At 34.9% G+C, this 15,752-nt stretch overlaps 1 protein-coding gene and 1 long non-coding RNA gene across 13 annotated transcripts in view; one reads left to right on the top strand and one right to left on the bottom strand.

Annotated features, from left to right (window-relative positions):
• LOC26531009 (uncharacterized) overlaps positions 1 to 15,752 on the bottom strand; it is a 94,025-nt gene that overhangs the window by 56,790 nt on the left and 21,483 nt on the right. The gene's annotated exons all lie outside the window — the stretch shown is intronic.
• The window catches only part of LOC6633982 (platelet binding protein GspB), a 46,613-nt gene continuing 31,745 nt past the window's right edge, over positions 885 to 15,752 (top strand). For 4 of the 11 annotated variants that reach the window (XM_032437575.2, XM_015169863.3, XM_032437577.2 and 1 more), the window contains exon 1: positions 929 to 1,106. The gene's annotated coding sequence lies outside the window, so the exon portion shown is untranslated. Of the gene's footprint in view, positions 1,107 to 1,727; positions 2,042 to 15,752 lie in introns of those variants that run through there. The other 7 variants (XM_032437574.2, XM_032437579.2, XM_032437573.2 and 4 more) reach the window with 6 other exon arrangements.

The raw sequence follows: 15,752 nt of genomic DNA, 5'->3' as shown, positions 1-15,752 counted from the left end.
TAGGTATAAACAATATAAAATAGAACGTCGATAATCCTTTTTAAATTAATATTAAATGCTAAGCGCATTTTTGGTTTTTACAAATTGGGAAAAAATTACTTAAATATCAAATATTCCATAAAATTAAAATATATTAATAATGAATCTTTGAAACACTCAAAAAAAAAACCGAATAATATATTTCATTATAATAATTCAAAAAATCAAATAGGAGGGAACGATTGTGATATTTTTAGATATTTTTTATAATATAATAATTAAAATAGATACTGAGTATATTGACATAAATAAAATGACAACTGTTCTTAAATATTTCCCTTATGTAATACAAGTGCCTGTGTTATCAATAATATAAGCTTAATGCCAACAAATATTGCAAATAATAATAAGATAAGAAATTAAAAACAGGCAAAGTATATATCAAAGAATATGTTCTTCCAAAGCCCCTTTTTATTAGAGGATATGCTTTCAATATAGTTTTCGTAAAGAATTCATGACTTCATAGGAATTACTTGGAACTACGCAGCTTTAATGTGCAACTCCTTTTTAGGGATGCCAACAATAAATCAACTTTTATTACAATACTTTTGCACATACTTATATATATAAATTGTAATAACCAATTAGTTATCTGCTGTCATATGCAACACAGAGTAACTACTTAAAGTGGGTGCAGATCAATACAAGTAGATACTAATTCAAGCCAATAGTAAAGAGAGCTAAATTCGCTCTTTAGCCAGCGCTCGCTGCTCTTTGAAAACCACTCGTTCTCTGACAGAAAAGCTGACATCATCAATTGGCTAGGCAGCCAGACTGAGACACAGCTACGGGCCAAGTTAGCTGAGGCAGGCAGGAAGGCAGGCAGTCGGGCCAGCTGTCAGACGGCGGCTTATTTAACGCGCGGACCAAGCTGAAAACTCTTTTAGTATAGCGTTGGCGTGCGAGACAGACGGTTCGGTTGAGCACAAGATACACAAAGTACTTGACAAGCTAAAAACAAAACGAGTTCGAGTTCCAAACATTAAACATATATACAATATAAGCACATTTAGCGCAGGCGTTGAACTAGTGCGAAAAAAAAAACAAGAACACTTCAAAAACAAAAAGTAATATACAATATAAAGAAAACAATGCAAAATATACAAGGCAAAAATAAACATTAAACAATTCAACAAAAAAAAAAAAACTTGCAGCTGTGACTGCGTAAAGCTCTTTGGCACTGGCTGATGTCAGTCTGCGGCACAATCCCAGTACCCTAGTTGAACTCTACGTGAATTGAAGTGTAGCCAAGCGTTGAGTGTGAAACGCAAAACAAGCGTATTTAAAACGCCAGCCAAGTGCCGCGTTTTTCCTTTTTTTATATATACATAGTCACAAAGACTAAGCAGCAAAAGTTAAATTCCGTTAAAAAACAATTGTAAAGAAAGTGAAAGACGAAACGCGACAGGTTGGCCTAGCAAAACACAAAAAAGGGAAAGGCTTACTTTAGCATAGTTTTTCAAGTGCAACGCTCAGAAGTTTGTCTGTTGTTTGCTCTGCATAGCCCACGAACAGCTGTTAATACTTTTTCAGTTTCTGTAGCTGCTCGCCCACTTGCTATGGCATAAAAATCATTGAAAATTAATTTTTTATACATAAAATATATATTTTTCAATAATTTTTATGCCAATGCTTTGCTGACTACGCGTTTTTTTTCTATACAAGCGAGAAGAAAAAAAAACGTTGAAACCACGCGTTTTGAGTTGCCTGCATGTGTGTTTGTGTGCGTGTGTGTCTTAAAAAAAAAAAAACGTAATCAGAAAATAAAATATAAAAAAAAGAAAAAAATAGCAGCTTAAAAAGCGGCCAAGCGACATTGATGCCAATCGCCAGTGCATTTGGGTTTGTTGTTGGCCGCTCTTTGCAGCTCAACACAGTTTGAGCCGAAACAAAAGCAACAACTACAACACTTTAAGCATAAGCCTAAAACGCCTTCAGTGGACTTCGGCTGAATGTAAGGCACATGCTAAAAAGCGCTATCAACGTCTGACTATCGCGGCAGGTACGTGCAATTCGTCTTTTGATTTATGTATTTACCGTTTTGTCCATTGCCAGCACAAATGGCAATCAATTTTTTCGTTAGAAGCACTCAATCAGGGACTAGGCCTTTTTGTAATAGATACATTGTGGCATGAGATATATACATTTTTAAGATAGCTTTATTTATGAATTTCAATTAAGTATACGTGTAATGGGAACATATTCTAAAATTTTACTCCCTTTATAAGAAAGTTGACTGACACTAAAAACCATCGGCTTGCCTGTTTGCAATTCTTTCAATTTACAACCATTGTTCTTTGTTTCTAATTAATTATCACAAGAAAAAATTCATTTCTTTATAGTTCAGCTATTTAGTATTGTAGTTATTACCTGCTTCTCATAATTATTGCTATAAGTTACATTTTCTCTCAGAGAAAAAAGTACAGCCACAAAGAATTATTTAGAGGTCGTAAATTTGTAAGCAAATTATACTCTAAGCATAATCTGCCATTTCCTAATTGCGTATATCCTCTAAGCGGGTTAAAGCGTCCACATACGTATACTGAATACTTCCGGCAGCTAAATATTACACGACATTTACATTTGTCTTTCTCACCCACCGACGTTCATTAACTTAAGATTTTTCTCAGGCCCCACTCGTAAGACCATGAATTGTAATTTTCAGCATTTCTTATTTCGTTTTGTCCAAGACTAAAACAAAAGACTTAGGCAACAAACTTGATCGTACATATACATTTGCTCAGTCGCCATGAATCATAAGAAATAAAATTAAAATCTTTTTTCTTACAATTAAAGTTCAATGATTCTAGTGTGTGCATGAGTTCACAATTTGCCCAGACGCTGGCCATTAGTCATCCGCTTGCCATATGTAGATAGTTGTAGTTGTTCCTTTCTGTTGCTGATTTGTTCTTTTAGAAGATATATAAGCGTATACATAAACGTATATTTTTAAAAAATGTTAATATTTAAGAGAGTAGCTAATAATCGTGGGCTGCCGTTTGTATATTAAATTAGCCAAAATCAGATTTTAAATGTCTTGCGCCTCCAGTGTTTGATTGACAAGCATATCGCCAATATATCTGCGATTTTCCAGCTAACCCTCATATTTATGGCTGCATCAAATGCCCAAGCAACGGCCTAGAGCACAGCCAGTGTCACATAAAGAACTTTGTGGCGTACATTAGCGCAAATTACCATTGGCAAAAGGTGTTGGCCCCAATTGTCACCTCCAAAGATATCACGAAAAAAGAAAAAAAAACTGGGTGCGGAATTCTAGCACCAACCATATTGCATTACCTTGTGCCGCGTCATAGCCTACGATAACTTTTATTGCCACGCGCCTTTTTATGCCAATTTATCAGCTGCTTGAATGTCATGCCCAGAACTGTCTGTCTGTCTATCTGTCAGTTTGTCGGACGGGTTGTTGCTGACATTAAGCGCATTTCAACACTGCAATCACAAAAAGCCATTTTTTGTCAAGCTGTGTCAAAGTTTTCGAGTAACACGTGGCAGATTTTGAGTTGTCCCACTCGTAAAGCCTATATTAATTTCTCTCAAAATATACTAAAAATGTATACAATAAGTTTCTGGAAAAGATATTTTAATTTTAATAATTAAGGTTAACTGCATTAGTCAAAGAAGACGCTGCTTTTGTTGAGCTCATAGTCTCTGCTAATAATATTACAGAGTATTTTGCAGTCGCTACTAGAGTTTCTTGTATTTTTGTTTACTTAATACTTATTCAAAACTGCTCCCATATTCAATAAAGTAGAGTGTTTTTTTTTATTTATATGTAACAACTATGAAATAGTTGCCATAACTAATTGCTTTGCCTGATGCCCAATTCGTAACTTTTTAATAATTTACGTGACTTTAGGTATTTATTATTGGGAAGAAATGGGTCCTTCAAAATTATGGCTTTTGCAAAAGCTGTCCTACACTTTTTGACTGAATATAACGCCAATTATCTAAAAACGATTACGTAGTATCTCCGAGTCGCACATTGACTAATCTCATTTTTTTATAATCGGCGACAGTTTCATATGCCTGTCACTTCATTTAATAGCGCCCCTCTCGGGATTGGGAGCCCAAAAAGGTCTAATGTATACGTTGCCCAAAATCTACAACAGTTTTTTTTTCGTTTAATCAATAATTTAATGGTGTTTTTGACACCACACCCAAGCATAGCATTTGCATTTGCAGTGAATTTAATTCGGGTATCTGACAAAATATTTTTGCATTGTTTGCCAATGCTTTTGAAATTAGCGTAAAATACGAAAAGAAAAAATAAATAAATAAAGCTAAGGATGAAAAAAGTGAACATAAAACACAAAACCGACATATTCAAACGTTTCAAAGTCATAATTATTAGCTTTGCCTTTTATGGCCTGCACATTGCTATTTCAAACGCTCAAAAGCAAAAAAGCCGAAAAAACAGAAATTATCATACGATACAAACAAATTCTTTATAAATCAAAAGCTAGCTGCGTTTTGCATAGAAAACAAATTCCAATGAACTTTGGCAGACGTCAAACCATTTGCAATTTGTTTGCATTTGGATTGGGAAATATGAAAAAAATAAAAATACAACTTTAATGCTGGCTTTTGGGTTGGAGCGAATGCTCGCATTAATTTTAGCGGCAGACAGGATACAAATATAAATTGTTTCATAGAAAAGCTGCGAATACGCGTAACGGATGACATCAGGGATTGAAGTATTTCTAGGCTAGCTTCAAGGCTTTTAATTTGGGCTGCGATTTTCTGTGCACATGAGTTGTTTCAATCTTAAATCGACTTAATTACCGCCGTGTTCCTAATTAACTGTTCCGTACGATTCGAGTCAAGTTTGTTTCTTAAGTCTTCTGTTTTGACAATGCTTCTGTGGCATTGTTCGACATGAGTGCCTTTCATTTTTTCATCATGCTTAATTAAACCATAAACACCTCAAAACACGCTACCATATTCAACATATTGCCACCCATATGACAAGCGACCTACACGACTATTTTAGTTGTTTTTTTTTTTCCTTTTAGACAATGCCAATTGAAAGAGCAGCTAAAAACTGCAGCGGCTACACCTCCGCAGTTAGCAGTTAGCAGTCAACACTCGAAAATGAAATCGTAGCCCAACCTAGGACAAGTTTTTGTCTGATGTGGTGGGTTTACGTTTAGGTTAATCAATTTAAATTGCCTTCAATTAGGCTTTTTGTTCACTTCGGCATTGTGAAAGAGATGTGAAACGAGAAATATGAAAACAATCTATTGCATTGTCTATACCTTTAACAGCTCTTTAGTAACTCAATTCCAACCAGCTGAGCTTACATAAATATGTTATATGTATATTAGAAATGGAAATTACAATTTTATTGCCGCACGATGTGCCGGCATGCATCCAATTTGTATAGCTCCAGCAGCTGGCCAGAAATTCATGTATGCATATTTATCTTTATGCCCGGGTTGGCCGAGCAGCCACACACAGCGCTTTAGCTGGCAATTAAACATTTTATAGCTTCATTCGATATGCATGCTGGGCAGGCTATAGCCAAGATGTAGGGCGGAGTTCGGGTGCACGGGCATCAATTTGTGTATGTGCAATGCGATGTTGTGGGTGTTGGCTCTGTTTGGGCCATAAAATGCAAATTTCTTTGAGTCATAAAATAATATGTAAGCGAATTGATTGCCCAGTTATCAGCGCAAGGGGTGCAGAATCTGGCAAACGTAGATATATCTCAACATTTTTTGCATTGCAAATTTGTATGCATTAAGAATTGAATTTTGATTATGGTTTTTACATTCAAATAAAATAATTAAGCGGGATATATTCTTTGCAAATGTTACAGCTCAAGATGGTACAATATTTAAAAACAGAAAAAGAAATTAAGCTTGAACTCTTTCTAACAATTATAAAATCTAAAAATAATAAAATTGATTACAATTGCTTTGGTAATCAACAATTTATATTTTAGATACTTAACAAACTTTAATAATGCCGTTGAACTTCATGTAAAAGAAATAAACAAAAGACTTAAGACACAAACTTGTCAATCCAAATTTAATTACTTATTTGAACCAACGCAGCTTGTTAATCTTGCATTTCTAGAGCTTGTCAGGTGAAAGCTGATATAAATTTTTTTAAGCAATTGTCTAAATTTCAAAAACGTCGTCGCACGTCACTCGTCACACACTCACACGCATACATACAATTTAAATGAGCAATCAAATCAGCACCCCGGCAGTGTCATTGAACTAACTAGGAGCTATCCAAGCAATAGCAGCAAGATAAATAAAAAATGTCCAGTAGATCAAAGCCGCTTAGCAAAAAAGCACAAAAACTTATAGTTTATGGCTGCAGTCACACAAATCAGCGGCGATCGCCTTACAACTGACAACGCAAAACCGCTCAGGATTGATGACAAGTCGGCAATACCAAATGGCAATTATAAGTGTGTGTAGTCTAAAGCCTACCAGAGAGTGTCATAAAAACAACAGCGGCAGAAAACAGAGACAAAATGACAGAAAAAAAATTGCAAAAAAAAAATTAACGAAAATGTGTTTATTGACGTCATTTGATGAAATCAGCAAAAAAAAAAAAAAACACAGGCGAGCAAAATGCGATGTGGAGAAAATTGCCAGGCCAGGCCAAGCCGGGCCAGTGCCCCGCTCCATCCTCATTCCTATTGCCACCCGCTGAGACGGAGGCTGAGGTTGAGGCTGTGCGAATTGTTATAATTGCAAACAATTACAATGGCTATAAAGAGCGGAGCAGACTCGAGCTTTTGTACTACGGCCATTGTCTTGTCCGGTTTCGGTCTCATTGAAGACAATTTTTTGGCGAAATATTTGCAATGTCTAACTGCCAGCTAAAGCCTATAAAATGTCCAAAACAAAAAAAAAAAAAAACAATCATGGCAATCCCATTAGATAGGGTCCAAGTTCGGCCAGGTCAGCCCAGCTAGCAGCTCCTGCTGCTGTCACTGACTTTTTGCATAATTATGTGCAGAATTCTCTTTATTTCGCTTTTTGTGTTTTTTTTTTTTCGGGGAGAAGTTGTATTTCAACTGTGCTGCCAATTACCAGCATGAAGGTCTTTGACTGCGCAATCAACAGCGGCAACAGCAAAAACAACAACAATAACTAGAAAATTTGTAACATTTTTGTCTTAGTCGGAGCTCTTCAAGTTGTTGTTATTATAGTTTCGGCATTTTTTATGACTTGTTTTTCATGCTTTAATTTGTTTCGTTGTCTTTTTTCCTCTGCTTTTTGTACAGTTTTTTTTTTTTTTTTTTGCATGGCAAACATTTATTTTGTTTATGGTATGTTTTTTTTTAATATAGTATACACTTATTTATAATTTTATTTTTTGAGTGTCCCGGAGCTTTTACATTTCACGCTCTTGAGTTGATTGGCTTGCAAAATGTTTCAGTGCCAATGAAAATTGGTATAAGATCTCTAAGATACGAATACTAATTAAATGAGAAGATTTCAAAAAAAAATTGTTTTGCTTTTAAGGATATAATATTTAGAGGAAAATTAATAAATAATGCGATTTTTCATTTACATTTTTTAATTAAATTCATTTTGTTTTATTTTTTTGTAAAACATCCCCGCATCTCGTCTCCGTTTTCACTTGCGCTTTCTGTTAGTGATTCAATAAATCAATAAATGTTTAATAATCGGAAGCTAAACACAATGCACAACCATTTTTCAATTATCTTCAACCACAAAATGCAATTAACTTTTACACGATTTCTAAAAAGAAAACATCAAAACAGACTTCAGGCTGCGATTTTACCCGGTAACCCAGTTATTCAATGTTTCAAACAGTTGGTAGTTGTTGTTGACTACCGCACAAGAGCTAAGCTTTTCATTATGGTGAAGCTCAGACATATTAATTATACAATTAGGAACAAATTAATTAATATTAAGCAACAGGTATTTGTTTGAAAAGCATATTTATGTGCAACATAATTTGTATGCTGGCAATTAATTTTTTGACGTGCTAATGACTTATTAATAATTAAAAAACAAAATAAACAATCTGACAAATTGCATGTAGCACGCAAAATATACTTGGGCAATGGAGAACATAATTAAGATTTTTAATAAAAATATACAGAAAAAGATAAACATATTTTATAATAAACTATAATGTATTAATAATAGAAATCATTGTTAATAAAAAGCTTGTATGCATGCAAATTAGCTGCAGTATGAATGAATTCAATGTCAAAGGTAAAAAACCTTTTGAACAATAGACTATAATTTTTTTATAGTTTACAGCTGACATTTTATATTACCTAATTATTTTTAACATTTATAAAAAACCGTAACGTCTTCAGAAAGTAACACAAAATGATTGTCTTTTATTCATTTTTAAATAATTAAGTAATGTTAAATTATGAGATATATTAAGTTTTATCCTCGAATTCTTCTCAGAATATGGAATTTATACAACTAAAGGTCTCACAGTTTTCTGTTTATACTAATTTCATTGGGTATTCCCATTATTACTTACAAACAAACATTTAGTTTAAAAAAAATGTTAATTGAGCATAACCTAATTTACTTTAAACTTGACCTTTAAACTAACGCCCATACAAAATTCGCATATCATGCGACTTGAATGCGTTTTTGGCGCGTTTTAAAACGCTTCAAATTCAATGTCTCAATTTTCATAATGGGGCGCCACTCAGATAATAATTTCTATGCGCACTGCCAATAAAATTGTTTTTGGCCAAAAGAAGTTCAAGTTTAAAGTTAATAATGCGGGCTAATTGGGAATTATATAATGGGCCACAGAGTGTGAAATATGTAAATTTCAGGCGTCACACGTGAAGGCTGTTATTGACCTAGAATCGCGAGTGCCGAGTATCGAGTATTGACAAAAAGAGCACATTGTGTATCGTTTGAGGTGCAAAAACTGGGCAAGGAAGTAAACAATTTTAAATTTGGAATCGGGCTGCTAGTGTTTGCCTGTTAATAGACATGCCCTGACCTTCAAAATTAATTGACTCGATGTGTTGGTCGAGTACCTACATCATTTATGCTGTTATTACTTGTTTAGTCATGCTGCTAATGAGCCATGGGCAGGTTCAATGCAGGTTGAAAGCCACGTTCAAATTATCAGCCATACACAAGTTAATTTTGGGGGATTGGCCCAACGCCGCATGTGGCTCCGCAGTGAGTATGTGTGTATCTGTTGCAGGCCTGCAAGCATTTTGGAGCTTTCATAAGCACCGTTACCTAATCTCGGTAGCGGTGTCCAAAATTGCGGAACTGCAATATAAATTTACAGATTTTTCATATGCCTTCATCCACTGCTGCAGTTGCGCCACTCTAGAGACAATAAACGTAATTTTCTTTATAATAACAACAAAAGGAAAATAGCATTGCTTTTTATCGTGTTTTCATTCTGCCTGCTGTCGCTTTCACTTTTCCACTTTTCCTTACAACTCATTCGTATTGATTATTGCCTATTGACGATCTGCGCCGTGTGATTTTTGCTCATTTCGCTTAAGTTTGCTTGAGTCTCGTTCGGGTTCCATTTCTCTCTCTTTCTAAACTGAAACTGGCTGCCTGGGGGATAGCCGAAATGAAAAGTTTTGCTTTGCTATTTGTCATAATTAATTTTTTGCGCTTTATTATTTAATTTGAAGACAACAGCATCTGTCTATTGCAGACCATTAAAAACTCATTCGTATTGCCAATGAACATATGTTATAGATAAATCGACTTTTTATAGGTGCTCCAGTTCGAGCTTTTAGGTGAAAGATGTGCTGCCGTTTATTGTGGACACCGTGTGGTGATAAATTAGCCAGAGCGAAAACGTATATCAAATTTTAAGATTTATGCAGGGAAAGGAGCGTGGTAAAAGGAACCGATTGATTTAGGTGTTAAAAGCAAATTGATATTTACAGATTTAGGACAGTCACCGTGATAAGTTTGAGAGATTATTATATCAAGCCAGCTAAACCGATAAGCACCTAAATAAAACCATATACATAAACAATTTATTTTGTTGTAATATATCTAGTATTTACCTATGTAAGAAATTCTTGAGCCTTTTTCTAAATTTTATATAATTATTTACATACTTCTTTTCAATTTCGTGAAAAAATGTAATATGTTATTATAAGAATAATTAAAAAGAAAAGAAAATACATTTTTCGGCTCTCTTGAATTTTGTTTAAGTTAATAGATAGAATCAGAAAAAAAAAATATTTTTGGAGATAAAATCAGAAAATATATATTTATTTGCATTCTAGTAACAATGAGCTTTCTTTTATTTCTTTGATAGATGAGGTCAGAAAATATGAAGGTATTTCCTCTATGCACTTGTCGTGTACTTGTCAGCTCTCAAAGTAAAACTCTATTCATGTGCCAATGCATATTCCAATTGATATACTCATGCCATCTGTTCAAACACTTATTACAAGTCATTACAAAAAACATCTCATTAGACCCAAATGGAAGCAATACTATATGCAGCTCCTTCCGTTCACGAGTTGCTCAGGTAAAGTTGCAGCTTTTCAAAATCCAAACGAGCTGCATGACTAAGCCAAGTCTCGTTGGCCACTAGCCGCCGGCGTTGGCCAGGCGTGTTAATCAGCAATTTAGAATATTTTGCTCAAGCCGAAAGCAAACAAAAAGGCCCCAAACCTGGGCCAGAAAATAAAGTGAGGGGAGGACTTGAGACTCCCTTCAATGCATTTCCATTTCCTGTACTGCAGTAACATTTGTTGCAGCAGCTTTTCAAGCTGCTGTTAGAGTGTTGTTATGGCATTGCCTTGCATTTATCATGTGGCTCACATAAAAGCCCTTAGAGCAGCACCAACAATAACAGCGGCAACAATAACAACAAGCTTCGCATTGATTTCCTTTTTGCTATCTTGACAGCATTAACTTTGTTGCTGCAGCAGGAGACGGTGAGGTGGGGGGTGTAAGCGGTGGGCGCAGCGGCCACACTTCGACAGAGACAAACGAAATAAATGCGCGATCGGGCGATAAACTATTTTTAAAGACAGCTACAAAGGAACAAGCGAAATAACAGCAGCAACAGCAGCGGCAAAAAATAAGTAAAAGTTTTAAGAGTGCCTCACTTGAAGATACCCTTCAAAGTAAATCATTTCTTCTGCCAAAACATATGGATTGCACTTGAACAGGCTGATTCTAATATTTACTCAACCTATTTTATTAAAATTATAAATTATATTAAATTGTAATTATGATTAATTATTATGAAGAAAAAATGCAATAAGATAATTTTTCTTTTCTCAATTTAGACAAAATTTGTTTTATTTTCTGATATATCGCACGCCATATAAATTGATAGTCATACAACAAGCGAATGTAAGTCTTCTAATAGATACTCAAATAAAATTATAAATGTGATAGTTGCCTGTTACGAATATAAGCCCAATTTCACTATTCCCCTTTATTCGAATTTTTATTGACAGGGTATAAAATAAGACAACTCAAAATGATTTCTCACACAGCGAGACAGAGACAGAGAAAGAAAGGCCTAACAAGCTGCAGCACTTAGGCAGCCTGTAGTCCCAGGTTGAGATTCTTCAGCAAAAAATAAACCCTCACTTCACCCCTATCTCCACCCCTGTACCGTTTGTTTGTATTTATAAGGCCTTGGTTAGCTTTAAAAGGAGCTGCAGCTTATTTCCTGCTGCTGCAAAATAAAAATTCTAAGCAGCTGCCTCAGCCTCAATAGCATCCTTTTGTCTTGGCCAAGGTAAGAGAAGAAGAAGCAACAGCCGGAGCAGCAGCACAAGCAGCACGCTGGCAGGCAGACAACGAAGACTTGGTGGCTTGTTAGGCTCTGCGTTGTGGCTTGTCTGCCATTTCTAGTTTGTCGTTGACCATTTTTAGCTTTTTAAGTACTCTTTGGTCATTGTTAAGTACTTTTGCGTGTCAGGCAGCGGTCGACAGGCGCTGCCTTCTGGGACCACATGTTTTAGCTGGTTATTTATGGGCAAAGTGTCAGCGCTAATCAAATGCCAGCCATCTAAAACTATTTGGAATATAGTGTATCTTACAATTGGCATTGTTTGGCCAAAAAGGTCATAGAACTAAAGCATCTGCGCGTATGCAATGCAACCACCCCCGCCACCGATTGCTCATAAAGATCAAAATCTTTATAGCCAGACGAAGACGTGCACTCAAGTATTTTGGTCATTTCCATGTTTGAGACAGTTCCAGTTCCTCAAAAAAAAATTTTTTTTATTTGTATATATATTGTATCTCAGCTAAAGTGGCCATAAGCTGCAGTTTTATGGCCAACGTGTGGCTCATGTGGAATATGGCATAAAGTGGCCCGTTGCTCAAATGCCCAAATCACCAATTGAATTGAAAAACTGACCAACAAAATATGACGCAATGCCGACAGATCTTTTTTGATCTGGGCACACGTGTGCGCAAAAAATTTGTCATCATCGAAAAGCCGCCCACGCTTAGCCAGTATAGGTCGGACCTGGGTTGGGGATGGTTTTATTACTGATCCGCATAGAACGTGGCGTTAGGTAACTTGAGCTCTCGAACTGTTCGCTCGTTCGGTGACTGGCACTCATCACTCACACATCGAGAGATTTTGAAGCCATGCTACCTAACCTTACTCAATCACAGATGAAAGAGTCTGATGGGAAACACAACTGTGGCTATTGCGAAACGAGTTCTTCGAGTGTGGTACGGGTCAACGCCATAGAACAACGGCATATTGACAATCGATATGCAAATTAGACAGATTTTGGCTGTGCCTAAGCAAAAAGGTTGCCAATAAAAGTTGAGGGATGCGAAACACTCAGAATACCAAATTTCATTTGAGTTCGCATAATGAGTTATTTAGTTAAGTAAATATCGTGATGGAATTGGAAATTATATTAATATAACAGCACAACTGTACGATAAACTAGGCAAATAGTGTGTGAAAGATATTTGGAATATAGCCTTAGCATTGAGCTGTCACAACAATCTTAAGTCGACAGACAACATTTCAGCTACTTAAGAGATCTGATATGGTTTTGGCTAAGCAAGCAAGTTTTTGAAACAGGAAGATGATGCGACTGGTCTTTAATTGATTTTATAAAAAAAATTATGTCAAAATATTTTAAATGAAATGATATTAGAATATTATATAACACAAAATATCACTATGCTACCGTTCTACTAGTGAAAATAATTATATAATGTGATGATCTTTTGTAAATATTATTATTATGTTATTATATATAAATATATAAATTGATTAAATATAATTTAATAAAGTATAAACAAATACTTTTAAATTTGTTATATAATAGAAAACTATACCAATTTTTTAAAGAAATTCATTGAAATAATAGAAAAGATATTATTTGGCTTTCTTATTGTTTTACAATGAAATTATAACTTTGTTTAAATTTATTGTTGTTCTATTTTGATATTAATAACTTCATTTCATCATTTTTGCACATCCGCTTAAATTTCTATTGCAAATGTAGCTCACATTAATCAAAGCCCGACATGTTTTCTAAAGACAATAAATTTTTCACAAGTTCCCCATATTTATCGCAATTGGATTAATTATAGCTGAGCTATCTGCCCACTTTAAACATGCATTCAACTTATCTTATAAGCCAAAATGATCAGAAGACCATCCTTTGCTTTGGAAAACAGTGATATATTTGAACCCATTTATGTAAATCCGCTTGTCCAACTTATAATCAGACTATGGGTATCTAAGCAGCTGCCACCCAGCATTAAAAAGAGTTTTGCTCGGCATTTTGCGCAGATTTCATGCAAATTCCGCCAACACCATATGCAAATCTGGCTATCTACTTTATGTAGCTGTTCAATTTTTGCATGTTTTCAATTTTTTTTTTTTTTTTTGGTTTTGCTTTATCCAATTAAGGGCATACAAAAGACTCAGGCGACAAACGCGCCAATATGGCGATAACTGCAAAATTTTCGGGGGCTTTCAGCCGAGCTTCAAGGCTGACCAACAGAAATCAATCAAAAAATGCCGCTAAATTATTATGTAAATTATAATTTCTTATTGTCAGCTGTGCAACAAAAAAAAAGTAAAAGTGTTAAATTGTATGTTGCCAACAGCCATAAAAACCATTAAGAATGCGGATGTCAAGGGATCACAACTTTAGGATACCTTACTTACTTACTTAATATAAGCTGTTAGGCATTAAATAGCAAGTCCATGAAACCTTGAGAAATTAATTTCAGTCTGCTGCGTGTATATACTTTCATTTTTAGACATCAGAATCTGGGTCAGCGGCAATTAATTTTAATGATTTGTCAGTATGTTTAGGAGTTTCTACACAGCAATTAAGTCTGGCTCAAATAGCTCTTCAAAATCTGCTCAAACAACGCAGAAAAAAGAAGCTACAAGTAAAACTCAAGTGGAAGAAAAAAGAGTTAATAATGGTCAAGTTTTTAAATTCAAAAAGCGCCGCATTGCAGTCACTGCATATATTTTATTTGATTAAGCTAAGCTTTCTAAACTCTTTAAGAATTGTAGGTGCTTTTATTAAGATTTAATTCAACTTTTAAGTGTAAATGTAAGTTTAGCCTTGGCCAACTTTGTATTATTTTATTTAGTACAAACATTTCTGTGGACTTTTTGGGAAACACATTCACATATTTCCAAACTCTTTAAAATTTCTAAAGAGTTAAATTGAAATTGAAAATGTATCTTTTTTAAACTCATCTTAAATAAACTGCAACACCCACTATGTAAGCCGTATACAACCCGTTCCCTTCCTCATGTAGGGTATATAAACATTTTTTGAAACTGACCACAGATAAATCAGCTCATATTTCAATTTCAACAAAAAAAAAGCAACACACAGGCCAAGACTTGTTGACCACACACAGAAACCTTAACAAGTCGCTGGCATTTCCGTTGTAGGCGTCGCATGTAATTAACTTTTGGCCCTACGAGTAGGGTTACCAAACCAATTCCCCCTATTCGTCTCATATCCCTCAGACGCTGTGTGGTAACATTTTTCCTGTGCTCGTTACGCTTCATTTAATATGCAGTTCCTGAATTCGTTTTTTCTTGTGACGGGGATTTTTTATTATTTTGTGAGCTGTTCGGCGGCGGTTGCGGCTCATTTATTTTGTCACATTGCACCGCATGCGTGGGCGTTTTAAGGGGGTGTGGCTGTTACGCTGTAACGTATGTCGGCTTGATTTCGGTCGTCTGATAAGTGCCGTTTGCTGACTTTATTTATGGGCCAGTTACCATTTTGGCAGTCAGCCTGAAGGCGGCCTAAACGTTGTAAACTTTATTAGCAGGATATGACAAAGCAGGCGCCTGCAAATGTAAATCAATTTGTTGGAGGGTTGTGCCTCGTATTCTGGATTGACTTGGAGTTGGGACATTTCCAAGGTGGTTTATAAGTAATTGTAAAATTTAAATGTTAGCATTTTTGTTATATTAGATAGCTCAGTTTTTAACACAATATCATATTTTATATTATTCTTTATTGTTATGCTATATCTTAAAATGATCGTTTTAAAGTTATATTGCACTTAATGCAATAATTTAATTAAATTAATTTGTTATTTTGAATAAAGTCCTTCAATATTATTTTCAGTTATCAAAATTTGAAACAGAATATATATTTAAATTGATTACTCTTTTGTTTTTATTATATACTATTGTTAAACGATTTCGCTGTTCATTCCTAATTTCCTTTTATTCATTTTTAA

The sequence above is a fragment of the Drosophila virilis genome, chromosome 4 (assembly GCF_030788295.1).
Source record: "Drosophila virilis strain 15010-1051.87 chromosome 4, Dvir_AGI_RSII-ME, whole genome shotgun sequence".
NCBI classification, from domain to species: Eukaryota; Metazoa; Arthropoda; class Insecta; order Diptera; family Drosophilidae; genus Drosophila; species Drosophila virilis.
This window is presented reverse-complemented; position numbering and strand designations above follow the sequence as displayed.